The sequence below is a fragment of the Rhinopithecus bieti genome, unplaced genomic scaffold (assembly GCF_001698545.2).
Source record: "Rhinopithecus bieti isolate Rb0 unplaced genomic scaffold, ASM169854v2 scaffold_36553, whole genome shotgun sequence".
NCBI classification, from domain to species: Eukaryota; Metazoa; Chordata; class Mammalia; order Primates; family Cercopithecidae; genus Rhinopithecus; species Rhinopithecus bieti.
In genome coordinates, this window is record NW_016815774.1 from 134,332 (window position 1) to 151,520 (window position 17,189).

The following is a 17,189-nucleotide window of genomic DNA, read 5'->3' on the forward strand; positions in this document are numbered from 1 at the left end:
AGGAAGGGGAGGGGAGGGGCGCCCCGCCGGGGCCAGGCCGGGGGCTGCAGTCGCGGGGCGCGGACCGCGGCGCCCTCGGCGCGAGGCTCCCGATGCTACCGGCTCCTCCTGGCCGGACGTCGGGGAAAGCGAAGCGCAGAGTGCGAAGAGGCGAGGGGCGCCCGGGGCGACTGACGGAGGGGAACCCCCGCCCTCTCCAAGCCGGCCTCTGCCAGCGGCGGCGGCGGGGCTGCTCCGTCTAATCCCACCCAATTCCCAGCTTCGCCGGGAGAGAGCTGCAGCCGGAGAGCGCGCAGAGCCCGAGCGAAGGACCTGAGAAAGGGGAGGGGAAACGCAGCGCCAGAAACACGCCCTTTCTGCCTCTCTTTCTTCCTCTCTCGCTCTTTCTCCGTCTCTCAGGCTCTTTTTCTTCGCCTTTCTCCTCCTCCTCCTCTTTCTCCTCCTCTCCTCGCTCCTTTTCGTTTTCTTCCTCCTCCCCCTCCTCCTCTTCCACCACCTCCTTTTTTCGTGCCCTTTTTTCTTTCAAATGGGGCCTCGGCGCGGCGGCCGCTCCCCCTGCGCGCCCGGGCGCGGTGGCCCCCTCCCCAGGCTGCCGGGCCGCTGCCTGCAGGAATTTACAATCCGGCGCTGGGGGAGCGGGCCCGGTCTCCATGGAGACGGCTTCCCCGGGAGCAGAGAGGTCAGGCGCAAACCGCGCACAATCAATGGATCAATGCAAGCTCCGCTCGGCTCCAGACCAAACAGCACCGGGCTCCGACTCGTCCTCGCTCCCCTAGGAAAGAGTCGAGGAGCGACGGTGCGTCCCCGCGCTCGCACGCGAGGACGGCCGTGCGGCGCAGGTTTGCACGCACACCTCCACCCGAGACAAAGAGGGTGCGAGGTGTTCGGGAGGCCGGGGCAGACGTGGACACGGGCACTCGGGCGTGTCCACCGACACAGCCTGACAGGGGACATAGGACCTCGGAACACACCGCCTCCGACACCAGGCCGAGTAACACCCTCTTAACTTTTACACCTACCACACCCCTACTCTCGGGACTCAGTCCCCATTCCTAGATCCGAGTCCACTTTGAGGACCAAAAAGAAAGTAGCCTCCGCCTGCTAAAACTGCCAGCTCCAGGACAGACTCCCTTGCAGTTAGGGCCTTGGAGGTAAGCCCACTGAACCACCCTACCCATAGAGACTTGGACTCAGACATATAGACACTCTCGTGTGTTCAGCACAGGGGCAAAAGCTACCCCACAGAATCATGTCTATGTGTATAAACACAAAGACATAAAGACAGGTACAAGAGGCTCCTTCAAACTTGCACGCCGCTTCAAGAGGTGGTCCTGACTGGTCCATTCTTAACCCTTCATCCCTCCAACTGAAGGGGAGCAGAGGAAAGAGAAAGGATATTTTTAAAACAGGGGCAAACTGTGCAGAAGGAGCAGTGTCTTCCAACCATGGATGCTGCCTCTTGACTGTTCACTCACTCTGTATCTTCTTTCCTTCCATTGTAAGGGAAAGAGGAAAGACCTCTTGGAAGGTTGTGAGGACTTTATTGGAGTGTGAGGCTGTGTTCAGAATGAGACCAGGCCAGGTTCAATTTTCTACAGGGAAGACGCTGCTAGGACCCAGACTAGCCTCAGAGAGCCCTCAGCGTACCCAGGAGGAAGAGGCAATGACCAAGATCTCCTCAAAAGAGATTCAGTTCTGAGACCCTCGATATTGGCTGCCCACATCAGCTGGGGCAAGGGGAGGGCTTTGTTGGCAATGGTCCTGTCCGCTGGGGAGAAGAGCTGAGCCCTTCCTTTCCTAGGGATTCAGTGGAAAAGTAGATGGAAACAGACTCAGAGTTCTTATCCTGGGATGAAGATTACTTTTGAACAAGTCATATCTCAATGGGCCTCAGTTTCCTCAGTAAACGAGGGTGGTGGATTCACTCAGTGGTGGAAAGGGGGCAGTGCCCCAAGGAAGCCTGGGGGAGGAGGCCTGGAGAACCTTGCATAGCATCAAAGATGACCTTTGGGATGGGAGCACATAGATCATGGGAATGGTGTGGAGGCCACAGAAAGGCTGGGTCAGATGATTGAGGTCCCTCCCAGCCCTGTCACTCTAAGATGCCCTCCCTCCTTCATTCCACTGGCAAAACCCTCCCCTTGCAGCACTTTTGCCTGCTGCCACCAATTATGTGTAGGGTTGGAGGACAAGTGTAAACTTGCCATCCTTTTTGCCCCAAACAAGAGAATGGTTTCAAAAAAAGAGAAAGAATTGGAGGTTGCCGGATGGTGCCTGTGATCTCCATGGGGGCACAGGGAGAGAAAGCCGAGGAGCCCCCCGCAAGGCTGGGAGGGGAGATGGCATGCTGCCTTGCTTTACTCTGCCTCTGCCTTCTTTGGACAGTAGTGTAGCTCCTCTGGGTCCCTGGGGGGATGGAGGGAGGGCCCCTACATCCTCCTTGAGGTGGGCAAGGAGGATTCTGTAGGGGGATTATGGGTTATTTTGGGCCTTCAGTTCAGGGTGATTTCCTGGCCTTCTGAGTACAGATATTTCCCTGACTTTCAGGGAGGGAGGCTTAGGTGGGTTCTTCCACCTAAGCCACTATGTCTCTGGAAGATTGTTTTTTTTTGCCCCCAGTTGCCTTTTATCTCATCCTACCAGTTTTCCTCTGATGATTTCCTCTTTTCCTCTTGGACCAGGTGAACTCCTCCTCCACATCTGGGCAAAAAAAGGCAGTTCCCTGCTCTTCTTTCCTGCTGCCACTCACCCAATCTGATTCCAGAGTACCCTCAGCCCTTCAGAGTTTTCTATAAGAGTAGAAGCAGGGCTTATATCACCAGGACACTGTGAATTGAGGTTCTGGTCCAATTCACATTGCCTTTTGCCCTGTCCTCTTCTGCAAGGACTCAGTTGGACAGTAACTCAGGAAGATGACAGGGAAGGAATAACAAGATGGCACTTGCAAGTGATACTACAAAAGCAGCAGCAGCACGTGCCATATAACTAGCAGGGGCAAAATGTCCAGTGGGCTCTGGGCCTCCCACACTCACCTCTAAGGTTGCAGTATGCTTTGGGGCTTCATTTTCCTTCAGGGATGCTTCTGACATTTGTTTCATTCTACTTGCTCCTAAAAATCTCTGGGGAGAGGACTGGCAGGGGTCAGGGATCCCATAGCTGATAGATCTTGGTTCAGGTCCTGTTTAGGGATTCTTCTGCCAGGGCCCACCAGACTCAGGGGTTTCCCCTCCCCTGCAAGGTCTCCTTCCATGAGCTTTGCTTTTTCTTTCTGCTCCTCAGTTTCCCCGTATATAAAATTAGTCCAATGACCCTACCTTGATGGGCAGTGCCATATAGTCTAATGGAGAGCACATACAAGCTGGAAGTAGACTGCCCTGAGATCAATGTTAGGCCCTACCATTTCCCAGCCATCTATTTTTCTTGGAGAGTTATTTCACTTTTCTGAGCCTCACCTTCCTCACCTGGAAAATAGATATGGTTATATGCCCTCAAAGATGTCCGTCCATCAGTGTCTGTGTGGATTCTAAACAAACCTGCAATTCAAATCTCAGCTCTGTTACTTTCTATCTCTGTGACTTCAGGCAAATTAATCTCAGGAAGTTTCAGTTTTCTCACCTGACATAGGGGATAAAAACCTTATAAGTTAATGGTGCTAATTAAATGAGATAATAGGTGGAAAACACCTGGCACTGGCACATAGTAGGCATTCAATAGGTGGAGGCTATTGTTGTTCTTTCCACTACTTCTCAGAAGAACAAAAGCCCAAGTGTTTGGGGCTAGGTGCAGTGGCTCACACCTGCAATTCAAGCACTTTGGGAGGCCAAGGTGGGCAGATCATTTGAGGTCAGGAGTTTGAGACCAGCCTGACCAACATGGTGAAACCCTGTCTCTACTAAAAATACAAAAATTAGCCAGGTGTGGTGGTGCACACTTGTAATCCCACCCACTTGGGAGGCTGAGGCAGGAGAAACATTTGAACCTGGGAGGTGGAGGTTGCAGTGAGCAGAGATTGTGCCACTGCTGTGACCTGTGCAACAGAACTCAAAAAAAAAAAAAAAAAAAAGCCCAAGTGTTTGATAACAAAGGTATAGTAGTGCCTGGTGGGAAGAAGCAGCCTTGTCCCAGATTAGACTTGGATGCCACTGGGTGTGAGCACAGTCAACTGGGCTAGATTCTCACCATCCCCAACAGGTTGCTGTCTGTCATACATTCCTACTGAGAAGGTTCCAAAAATTCCATGCATTCCAGCACACTGGCCTTGTCAGCCACACTTATACATTATGCAGTTAGAAGAATGTTCACTTGCCAGCTAGGTAGCTCTGGAGTCTCTCCATCCCTACTGTCTTGCACCTCCTACTTTACCTTAAGAAGATATAGACACCCTGAAACACAAATTAGAGCTCATAGCTACCATTTACCGAGTGCTTTCTATGTTCCAGGGACTGTACCAGGCACTCCATCACAAGCCTATAAGGTAGGAATTGTTATCCCCATTGTATTGGTGGGAAAACTGAGGGTCAGGTAGATTAACTTGCCCAGGATGACATGCTAAGAAAGAACAAAGCCAGGACTTAGGCCCAGGCCTGACTCTGAAGCTTGTATACCTCCTCAGCTGTCTACACTGCCTCTTCTGAATTCACAGAGACTTGATACACTTTTGCCACTCACACTCTAATCATTGGGATCAGGTTGAGGGTCACAGACCAGCACCTTCACATACAGGGCTCTTTACACAAATCCTTGCTCTGGAGAGTCATTAAGCAATAGAACTGCAGAAGACTTTAGCCATCACCTGTCTGGTGATGGGAGGTAAAGTGGCTTGCCCAGAGTCATACAATATTTAAGAGACAAAGTGGCTGGGCACAGTGGCTCACGCCTATAATTCCAGCACTTTGGGAGGCCGAGGTGGGCAGATCACCTGAGGTCAGGAGTTCGACACCAGCCTGACCAACATGGAGAAACCCCGTCTCTACTAAAAATACAAAATTAGCCGGGCGTGGTGGCACATGCCTGTAATCCCAGCTACTCGGAAGACTGAGGCAGGAGAATCGCTTGAACCTGGGAGTTTAAGGTTGCAGTGAGCCGAGACTGCGCCATTGCACTCCAGCCTGGGCAACAAGAGTGAAACTATGTCTCAAAAAAAAAAAAAAAAAAAAGAAGGACAAAATAGACACATAAACAAAAAAATCAGTAATTGACAGATGGAGAGGAAAAGAGAACAGTCAGAACAGCAACAAAATAATAGAAGAAGGGAGGGAGGGGATCTTACTAGGCTGGTGAATGGGCTGTTTTGCACTCCTTCAGGGTAGCTCAGGAGTCATTTTGCCATGTAGGCAGAGGCTTGGAGGTAACCATCTCTCAAAGTCTGTTTCTCAGCTCTGGGATTCTAGGGGTACCTTGTTCCCAGGTCCTTAGCGTTGGCTTTACAGAGAGATCCACAGGCAGCCCTGCCAGGACATGGGGCAGAGGTAACCCAATCCAAGCTGCCCCACACCTGTTCCAGCCTCTCCTCTGGACACTTAGGCCACCTCCAGTTTAGCTCTCTTGGCTAAGTCACCCCCGTTTCCTCCTACCCCTCCTCTCTACCCACATCTACTCCTGAGTTACCTTGCCACTTGCTTCCTCTCCACCTGCGCCCAGCTGCTTTCACTAAGGAAACAAAAATCTCTACCCTGCCAACTGGCATCGTCACTGATGTGTGGTTCCAGATCCCTGCACATCACAAGGCAAGTCTCCAACCACCCCAGGCCTGCACCCTGACCCCTTCCACACAGCTGCCCTCCCAAACTTGTTTCCCTCCTGCCAACCCCAGCCCCTATACTTCTGCAATCAGTGTCCTCAATTCCTGTTTCTCCAAAAAGCCAAGAGCCATCTAACCTGAGCCTCCTATCCCCTGCTCCCTTCTTTCTCCACTGCTGAGAGAGGGGTCCATCCTTTTGGCCAAGCCTAATACCATGTACATGTACCGGGATCTCCTCCCCTCTTGCCACTTCAGGGAGCTCGCTCTGTCAGTTATCCCCTCTTTTGCCTGAATGTCTCACCTCAGCTCCTCCTGTAAACACAATAAGATCTGCAGCATCCTATAGAACTTCCCAGCATCCCGCAGGGAAGTTCCACAGACCCTGCTGCCTCTCATCCTTCCAGGCTCCCAACTTCTCTGCCCTAGGTCTCCATCTCACTGCTTCCCTTTCACCCCTGGCCCTAATGCATTCTGTCCCAGGCTCCCTCTGCCTCCCCTCCCCCAAAGTTTCCAGCAACTTCCACATCTTCATATCCAGGGCTGTTTGCCAGTCCTTATCTAGCCTGACCTCTCTGCCTCATCCAAAACCTCTGAACATTCTTCTTCCACTTCTTGGAGCGCTTTCTTCTCCTGCATCTACTGCTGGCTGCTTTCCCTCCGCTGGCCTCTTAAATGCTAGACAGTTTGGGCTTCTAGCTTGGCTTTTTTCACTTCTCACTCTACATGACCTCCCTAGGGGACTCTCTGAGGGACAGCAAGGGTGATGGAAAGAACATTGGCTTTGTGGTCAAATAGTCCCAAGTTTAAATCCCAGCCACGTCAATGGGTGAGCTTGGGCAAGTTTCTTCACCTCTTTGAGCTTTATCAACCTCATCTGAAGAACAGGGAGGATAAACTTCTGACCTTGCAGGTTGTTGGAGTGTTACTGATGATGACTCATGTGGAAGGTCACTCACAAAATAGGTGGACAGCACGTAGTGGGGCATTATGGCTCCAGGCACCACCAATATGCCAATGACCACCAAATCTGTATCCCTAACCCCATTTTTGTCCTAGCTCTAATTCTGTATGTTCAATTTGCAGATCTATAGCTCTAGCTCCCTCCTCTCCTTCCTATCTAGTCCTACATTTCCACCTACTTATAGATACTTCCGAGATATTTTTCAAGACCTCAAGCTGAACCTACCCCCAGTTGAACTTATGCCTCACAACACTCTCCCCTGACCTGTCCTCTTCCCATGATCTCCATCTTGAGGTTAATGGCTCATAACCTAGTCAGTGGCCCCATTTGGATTCCTCAGAGTCCTAAGGACAATCCTCCTCCTGATCCCTCTTGCTGCTGCCACAGTTCAGGTACTTCCTGTGTCTGCTGTGGGCCACTGCCTGACAGAGCTAAGTTCTAGCTGCCTGGTACAGTGTATGTGGCCTTCTGTGCCAGTCCTGAGCCTTTCTTTCCAATGACATTTCATGGTTGTCTTCTGACTTCACCATCACTACACCCTAGCTACACCATGCCTGGCACGCACCATATTCTTGTCAGCTGGAGAACTACTGCCCTTTAAAATCTTGTAGTGGCTCATGCCTTTAATCCCAGTGTTTTGGGAGGTTGAGGCAGGAGGATGACTTGAGGCCAGAAGTTCAAGACCAGCCCAGGCAACATAATGAAACCCCGTCTGTACAAAAAATTCAAAAATTAGCTGAAGTGGTGATGTGCACCTGTAGTCCTAGCTACTCAGAGGCTGAGGTAGGAGGACTGCTTGAACCCAGGAGTTGGAGGCTACAGTGAGCTGTGATCTCACCACTGCTCTCTAGCCTGGGCTGCATAATGAGACCCTGTTAAAAATAAAAATAAAAAAGATCCAGCTTCCATGGTACCTTGGTGGGGAAGTGTTTTTACCGCCCCAGCAGACTCGGAGCTCAGTGGTCCTTGAAACCTATCCCAGTGATGGCCCTGGCTATCGGTAATGGTCTGTTTACCTTCCACTAGTTCTATCAAACCTTTGAGGGCAAGACCCATTTGGGTCACCTCTGTATCCCCAGCTCTAAGCATATGCCTGGCAGATAGTTGTGTTCAGGGAATTATTTATTGAATAGCTGAAAGAATGAAGGAAGGGTGAGCTCACGCAAACCCCAGAGGAGAAGTGAAGCATTCCCTGACCTTGTCTCCCTGCCTCCAACCAGTCTGAGGATGCTTCAGGTTTCCTGGAGGACCTAGGGCAGCAGAGGGCAGAAGGGCAGTGAAACCCCCACTGAAGAAAGCCCATGGACACACAGGGGGCCTAGGAGAGGACTCCTGCTAGAGACTTTCAGGGTCTGGAAGACACAGATGCATATCTGGAACCTTCCAAGCCGGCGCTCAGGATATACCCAAAGGTCTGAAGAACTGGGTAATGGCAGCCTAGATAAAGCAGCCAGAGGTAGGAGACTGGGCAAGAAGGAGCCTGAGTGGTCAGAGGGCTGGGGCCAGAGCAGATGAAAGGGGTCTATAGGCAGCTCTCATATGAACTCTGGGAGGCAGGTCCAGGAAGGAGAACCCTAGGTGAGGCCACTTGAAGGTCCCTGGGGGATTCTCTGCCACCTCATCAAAGATCTTTCTGACTGATGCTTAACATTCCATTATTGGAGAATCACTCCTTTGAGCTAAACCTTATGTTCTTTGGCCCCAAATACAAATATTCCTGTGAGAGAGGGTGACAGCCTTTGCCAGTTAAAACTTTAGTTATCAGTTGACACCCTAACAAATGTGTTGTGAATATCAGAGGAGGGGGCTGTAGGAACACTCATAAGGAACTTCCTAATTTGGTTAAGAGGTGGCTTGCTTTCCCTCCCCCTACCCTGTTCTTTATGCCTATCCTCTCTTAGATCCCCACTGGATTCCCTCCTCAGAGGAAAAGATGGAGAGGTGGAGAAGGACCACTTCATCTACCAATACCACTCCTATGCATATCCTGGATTAAGGAAAAGATAGGTGGAAGTATTGGGGCAAAGTTCAAGGTATCCATGAACCAACTTCAAGTAGACCATAGAGCAAATTGTTGTAAAACAAAACTCAGTTACCCAATAGCTTCTATTACATTTTCAGAGAAGAGCTCCCATTGGGCTGAAAATCATTCTAGGAGAAACTGAAAACCTGCAATAAGGAAGGATCGTTGGAATGTTTGCCAGCTATGTGCTTGTGCTAAGTGTTGATATCCTTACAGAATTTTGCCTCCCTTTTGCAGCAATAGGCTCTCTTCGTCATGCCACGTCTCCACTTCCCAGCCAACTTGGCAAAGCTGAGGAACATCACAGTCAGGCTGAGATTCCTTAGTGCCCTGCTCTGGTCCTGCAAAATGTAGTCTGTAGGAAGCTGCAGTATGCTGGAGAAGAACGGGCTCTTCCCTGGGCCCCTGACCCGGACTCAGCGATGTTCCACCTCTTGATCAGTGTAAGGGCTACTGAGGAGGGAGAGGAGCTCATTCTTTTTTTTTTTTTTTTGAGACGGAGTTTCGCTCTTGTTGCCCAGGCCGGGGTGCAATGGTACGATCTTAGCTCACCGCAACCTCCGCCTCCCAGGTTCAAGTGATTCTCCTGCCTCAGCCTTCTGAGTAGCTGGGATTACAGGCATGCGCCACCACGCCCGGCTAATTTTGTATTTTTAGTAGAGATGGGATTTCTTCATGTTGGTCAGGCTAGTCTTGAACTCCCGACCTCAGGTGATCCACCCGCCTTGGCCTCCCAAAGTGCTGGGATTACAGCTATAAGCCACTGCACCCAGCCCAAGAGGAACTCATTCTAATCCTTTTCTGTCTTCACCCACTGTCCCCAGTCCCCGGTCCAATGCTGGGATTGATTGAGAAATTTGGTGGCTTCTCTTTGGTAGATCCAAATTGTAATGCCACCTTTTACCAGTAGGTGCCGCCATCTAACATACCATCTTTCAGCCTTGGTGAAGTCCTGAAGCCAGACCTCTGGGAGTCTGTCTACTCAGGGAACCCACTGCCTCCAACAAATTTGCAAATAAAATTATTATATATGAAATAGGCCCACACTGGTGAAATTAAGATGTGGAATTAATTGTATGTGTATTTCTTTATAACCACAGACTCAGTGTTTAATGTTTGACATATATTGTGCACTTACTATGTACCAGGGACTTAAAAGATATGGGGATTCAAAGATGACATGGTTTCTCCTTTTAAGTTTATAATTTGGTAAGAGAAATTCACATCTAAGTCATTGGAATATAAGGCAGAATGTGGTAAATGTCCAAATATGGAGGTGCCAACATAAAATTCTAATGAGGGCATAAACAGCACAGATTAATTCCAGCTGGAAGCAGGAGGACGACTCAGTGGAGGAGAAAAGGGTTTAAAGCTGACCTCAAAGAATATATGGAATTCTCATACAGGGAGTTGGGTGAAGAGAGTGAGGGCTTTCCAGGTGGCAGGAACAACGTGAGCAAAGACTTAGGAGAATGTCTTCAGGGAATTAGTAATGTGGCTCAATTAGAGACAAGTATTTCAGAGAGTGTGGAGGAAGATCTGAAGGGTGGGATGGGGCCAGACAATGAAGAGCCTGTTGCCGTCAGATGCTAAGCGACTGACAGTGTTGCATAGGCTCCAGGAACCCGGCGACTTTACAGCAAAGTAGCAGCATGGCGGGCTCGGCTTCATGAATTAGCTTTATGTGTGCTGCAGGATTTCTTCAATGTGTTGATTTTTAGTGAATTTATTTCATCATGGATGCAGGAAGAGAACAGAAAGAAAAAGGGGAAGAAAGGACATAAAAAGAAGTGGGCTGGGCACGGTGGCTCACGCCTGTAATCCCAGCGGACCACGAGGTCAGGAGACCGAGACCTCCCGGCTAACACGGTGAAACCCCGTCTCTACTAAAACTACAAAAAACTAGCCGGGCGTGGTGGTGCACGCCTGTAGTCCCAGCTACTCGGGAGGCTGAGGCAGGAGAATGGTGTGAACCCGGGAGGCGGAGCTTGCAGTGAGCCGAGATTGGGCCACTGCACTCCAGCCTGGGTGACAGAGCAAGACTCTTGTCTCAAAAAAACAAACAAACAAAAAAGAAGTGACAGGGAGGGAAATAATGGACAGAAGGAAAAGAGAGATGGAGAAGGAAGAGAGAGAAAGAGAAGAAGGCAGCCCTGGAGGAGGCAAGGCAGAAACGCCCTCTGGCTTCTTGCCCTGGCCAACCACAGAGGACAATGTGAGGCGAGTTTGGTGATGTGTTTTCTGCTGGCCCTGTTTGTTTTTCATTTTTCTGGTTTTGGACAGATCTGGGGTGAAGAGGGGGACAGGGTTGTGGCTGGCATTGATAGTGGTCCTTGGGCTGGGCTCTGGGCTGGTGGGATCCTTTAGCGGGGGTTTATGGGCATTGGAGCTGAACTTTTGAAGTCCCTGGGAGGGGGCCTCTTTGTAGGTGTCCAGAGCCAGGTGACCTTCCTCAAGCCTGGAGATGGTTTGCCCTAAGCTCTTTGTCTCTGTCTTTCCTGACCCTGGCAAGAAAGAATTAGTCCTTGAGGCCTGGGCTCCTTGCCTGTGTAGCCAGGATGTCGTGCTGGGCTGGGGAGCCCATGGGGGTAGCAAGAGCAGCTGCTTCCAGATTGGCGCTGGGGAACGCAGGGAGAGTCCATGAGAGCCAGACTGCTCCCCGGCCCCGATGATGAGTCTGGCTTTCTCTCCCATCCCATGGCCCTTGGAAGCCAACCTAACAAGCTCTATTAAAGTTAATGAAACGCAGTGATTCCTCTGTTTGCTCGGTTACAACTCATTACGAGTTGCTCTTGCTTGCTCAGCTCTTGCATGCTCAGCTCTTGCAGAGGAGATTCATTTGAGTAGCCAGGGCCTGGCCTTTGTCCCCCTAATTTTTATTGGCCCATTAACAAGATCAGATACTTTGGCTGACCAGGAGTTTCTAGTACCCAAGTCCCAACAAACCCTATTGGGTGGAGTTTCAGGCAACCTTTTGAGTCTAAATTAGCCTAAAAACATGCTGTTGCCCTTCCTCCCTCTGTTGCTTCCCTATATCCAAACTCAGTTTTATATGTAGGTACAGTAGGAGTATGCAGAGTTTTCAGAAGTTAGGAGATGCTTTTCCAGCCTCTTTAAAATGTGTCTCAACCCACTGATTTAGAGAAGTTCCCTAGTAAGAACTCCAGCTCATTTGGTTTAAGGGCTTTCCTCCCCCATTTAAATGGAAATGTACTGAACATTGTTAGTCATTTATACTTTGGTGTGAATTAGTTCATATTGTCACTTTAAGGGGATTTGGGAGTCTCCTAAATTGTATGCAAACTTTTGTCCACACTATTCATTCTTCCAGAGAAAGGTTTTCTATAGCTTTCTTCAAAATTTCCATAACCGCCCTCCCCCCGCACACACACGTACACATGCACACACGCGCTCCCTCTCTCTCTCAAAAGGTTAACAACCTCTATGTTAGTAGAAGACTGGGCCATAACTGGAATTACAGAAGACAAACTCTCCTTCCTTCATCATCTGCTTGGCCAGTCCTGCCTCTAAGGAGGGACCTTCCCCTCGTCCTTAAGTTCCTTATCCACAGACCTCCCATTGTCACCACAGCTCAATCATATGCTTCCCAAATCTTAAAACCAACCTCAAGTTGGTGGGGAGGAGTCAAGAGGAGAGCCCTTGAACTCTATGTTGATTTACATGCTGAGGCTGTAAATGATAGGTTTACATGCTGGTGTAAATACTCATAAACTCACAGTAAGTGCAGGGCATCACATGCTTTCAGTGTCCAGATCCTCTGCAGCCCGTACAGGCCTGGCATTCTCAAGGTCAGGGAGGAGAGCACCGAGTTGGCAGCAGCTAGCATGACAGGAGCCAACTGTGACTATGGAGGAAAAGGGCGTGCTTGGAGTTGGTCTCTAAACCCTCATCCTCTCCTATACAGCAGGTGGCTTCTGCACAGTGATACCTTGGCATGACTCCCCCTGCTCCTCAGCCAGCCTGACTGTTCTTTTGGGTTAAAGCATTGTTTCCAGAAGGTCCCTGTTAAAATGCAAAGGGGCTTCTTGCAGGGTGACTTGGGGTGGTTGGCTGACTGGCTGTCACTCAACAGAAAGCGGAGACCCCAGATCAGGGAGGTTAAAGTTTGGGAGAAAGGTTCAGGTGGGTCAATACTATAGCTACATGAAATTGATTTAAATGACTTTCCAGGTGCTCTCCCTAATTCCACTCTTGGGGGCTGAGAATCTATCCTTCATATGGCAGCCAGAGTCATTTTAAAGCTGGGCCATACAACCTCAACATGATAGACATTTGTTGGGGGGCCATCCTATGCATTGTAGCGTATTTAGCAGCATCCCTGGCCTCTACCCACTAGGTGCCAGTAGCACTCCCTCCCCAAGTTGCGACAGCCAAAAATGTCCCCAGACATTGATAAATGTCCCCTGGGGGAGGGAAGTGAAATCATACTCCCATCTCCCCTTCCCCCTGCCCCACTGAGAATCTCCATCATAAAGTATAAGTCAGCCCATGTTACTCCTTGATCAAAAATCCTACCATGTCTTCTCATTGTTCTGAGCATGAAATCCAGTTGTTTGGCCCAGCTTTCAAGGCCCTGTGTAGTCCAGCCTTGCCTCCCTCTCCTGCCCCACCTTGTACCCCTCTGCTGTCATCTACCATCACCCTTTAGCCACACAACCCTTTTTGACATACCTAGATAAACCAAGCTCTTTCTTGGACAGGGTGGAAGATGGAGAGATATGGGCAGATTTGGAGTAAGTTTCAGAGGCCCTAATTTCTTTGGATTTTACTGGGAGGCCTTTTCTTTTTTTTTTTTTTTTTTTTTTTTTGAGGTGGAGTTTAACTCTTGTCGCCCAGGCTGGAGTACAATGGCGTGATCTCGGCTCACTGCAACGTCCGCCTCCTGGGTTCAAGCAATTCTCCTGACTCAGCCTCCTGAGTAGCTGGGATTACAAGCGCCTGCCACCATGCCCGACTAATTTTTGCATTTTTTAGTAGAGATGGGGTTTCACCATGTTGGCCGGGCTGGTCTTGAACTCCTGACCTCAGGTAATCCACCCGTCTCGGCCTCCCAAAGTGCTGGGATTACAGGCGTGAGCCACTGTGCCGGCCTAGGGAGGTCTTTTCATATGCGCTTACGACAACTTGTAAATATTTAACTTACTGAGTTATTTACTTTTGTTTTTCCCTTCTCCCCAACAAGAATGTAAGCTCCATTAGAGCAGGGACCATGTCTGACTTGTTCACTGTTGTGTCCTCATCATCTCCCGTACTGCCTGCCACATGGTAGGTCCTCAGTGATCACCTGTGGAATGAATGAATAAGGGTGGCAGGAGTTCAGAGAGGGAGAGGGACTCTTCTGGAAGGGTAAGGGAAGATTTCCTGGGCACGCTGAGGCTTGAAGCTTGGGTAGGAGGTGGGGAGGGTAATCTGGGACAGAATTTAGGGGATGGAAGCAGCAAGGGCCTAAAGAATTTCACAGTGGCCCAAATGTACTGCAATGAACCCAGGTGACATACAGGCAGCAGGAACTTGTCATGAGGCAGAACAAGTCTGATGTGAATATGATTCTCAGTCTGAGTGGGTCAAAGGAGGTGAAGTAGTTGAGTCCCCTAAGTTGTTGGGGAAGTCGGGAGGGAAATCAGTTAGGCTAGAGCCTAGCAAAACCAGGGCCAAACCAGGGAGGGTTTGATTGCTGAGACTGGAGTGTGGAATTGGCTGAGCCACTGAAAGGTGATGATTATTCCTCACCTGGTATCTGATGTTGCTGACCTTGACTTCTCTGATCCCCTCAGATCCCCAGAACCAGCTCTGTGATCATAAGTGAAGTCAAGGGACTGACCAGACACATGAACCTAGATCTCTGCAAAGAGCCCTGGGACCCAAATGGGAGAGGTCCAGGGCCTGGTTCCATCTTCCCTGCCTCTCTTGATGTGTGGCCCTGCTCAAGGCGTTGGACTGCAGTGGACCTCCATGTCCTTCTTTTGGAAAACAGAGTTAACAATACCTGCCCCGTTCAGAGGAGAAATGAGGTCATGTTTGTGCAGCATTGTGAGCTCACTGGAGACAATGAGTGTATTCTTCTTAACAGTAACAATAATAATCATTACTGCAAATCTAACCAGTAAATATATCTCCTCAAAGCTGGAGTTGGCCGCTCAGTAGGATAGCAATTAAAGTTTTTCAAAAAATCTCTAGGTGGGGGAATTTTCTGGCTGCATTTTGATCTCTGGGGTTTGCAGAGTTGATATCATTGTGGGAGGGAGAGAGGCCTGCAGCAATCATTCATCTCAATTCCATTCAGTTGTACTTTTCGTATCTCTCTTATCCTTGAGTTCTACCCAATGGGTTTTGCAATTTCTTATCCTCCATTAGTCCTGAGGGAAAGAAGTCCCTAAATTCCCCATCTCCACCCTCACCCACTGTCCCATTCACTGACATAAATAGTGACCTGGCTACTGGACATCCTGGGCATTCGAGCATTGGCCACAAACTATCCTGCAAAGAAAGTGATCTGTCTTGAGTACTTGATTCTCTTTTCTGCTCATCCCACTTAGTGTGCCAGTGATTCCCAAGCTGAGCTGTGCATTCAAAGCCCCCAGGAGTGGGTCCATGGATTATCAAGTGATTCTAATTTAGCCAGCCCAGCACCTGTCTGAATTTGAGAATTGCAAGGTTTTCAACCATTAGTTGTGAAATGTGTGTACAAGGAGCAGAGTGGATATACAAAGGTATTTGTTGCAGTTTGGGTCAAGCTGGCAAAAGACCGTCTCTCCTGCTACAATCCACAAAATGACAGAAAAACTCTTGGAACAAATAAAATAGTAAATCCAATATTGTGTGATAAAACAAGAGAGAACCATCAGCAGATCAGAAATGTTGGATCTCTGAGAAAGATAAACAGCATCAAAGCTATAAAGAGGCCGGGTGTGGTGGCTCACGCCTGTAATCCCAGAACTTTGGGAGGCCGAGGTGGACAGATCACTTGAGGTCAGGAGTTCAAGACCAGCCTGGCCAACATGGCGAAACCCCATCTCTACTAAAAATACAAAAAAAATTAGCCAGGCATGGTGGCATGCGCCTGTAATCCCATACTCAGGAGGCTGAGGCAGGAGAATCGCTTGAATGCAGGAGGTGGAGGTTGCAGTTAGCCAAGATCGTGCCACTGCACTCCAGCCTGGGTGACAGAGTGAGATTCTGTCTCAGGAAAAAAAAAAAAAAAAAAAAAAAAAGCTATAAAGAAGTAAAACTGGGAGGAAACCACAGCTAAAACATGCAGGAGAAGACTTGTATGGAGAAAAGAGTGGTTTGGGGGTCTCCAAACCTGAGTCAACAGACTCAAAGAAACCAGAGGAGGTTCCAGGGGTATTCCTGAACACCAGTGTTCAACAGCTAGCAGCAGTGGATTTGCCCCAAGGTGCTGGGCTAGAGAGGTGAGCAATACTCCAAGTAGCTACTGACACTCTGGGAGAGGAATAGGGAGCACTCAGCCAGGAGAAAGGCTGTCTGCAGATCACTCACCTCTCTCCCACTCCCCGTAGCAGAGACAGGCTACAGTGAACAGAAAGCTGGCAAATTAAGGATGAGCAGAACATCAATAATCACCAAAAATTTAATGAAAAATATAACCATGACAGGGTGTAGCTCCAAGCCAATATTGTCCAATAGAACTTTCTGTAATGATGGAAATGTTCTATATTTGAGCTGTCCAATATGTAGCCACATACCACATGTGGCTATTGAGCACTTGAAGTGTGGCATCTGCAACTGAGGAACTGAATTTTTAATTTAGTTTTAATAAAATTTAAGCAGCAAGGCTCTCCTGTATTGGATAGCATAGTTCTAAACATATGGAAGAGTTAATGCCCAGAGTAATAGAGATAATAGAGCAAACAAAAACAGAAACCAGTTTAGTTGAGGTATATTATCTTCAAGAGATGCAAAATAATATTAAATCCCTTTAAAAGAATCAGGAGTCTAAGAAATTTAAAAATTGATCATTGAAATTCAGAACTCAGTAGATGGTCTAGATAGGTTTAATGATCAGGAAGACTGACCTGAGAAAGTCTCCTTAAGCACAGTAAAAAAGACAAAAAGATAGAAATTCTGAGAGAAAAAATTAAGAACCATCTGTGGGATTGGCATTACAGAAAGCTAGAACTTCAGAGAATAGAAACGGGAAAATAATTAAAGAACTAACAAAAGAAAATTTCCCAATTGCTGAAGAAAGAAGTTAATCATTAGCTTGACCTTTCCCAGGGAAAAAGACTCACACCTAGACATATTGTAGTAAAACTTCATAACAACAAAAATAAAGAAAAAAATCCAAGAAGCTTCTGGAGAGAAAAAAAGCAGGTCTTCAATAGAATAATATTAAATTGGCATCAGACTGGATGTTAAAAGACAATGAAATATTATTTTCAAGGCCCTGAAGGGAAATGAAGTATTCAAGTGGGAGGAAAAAA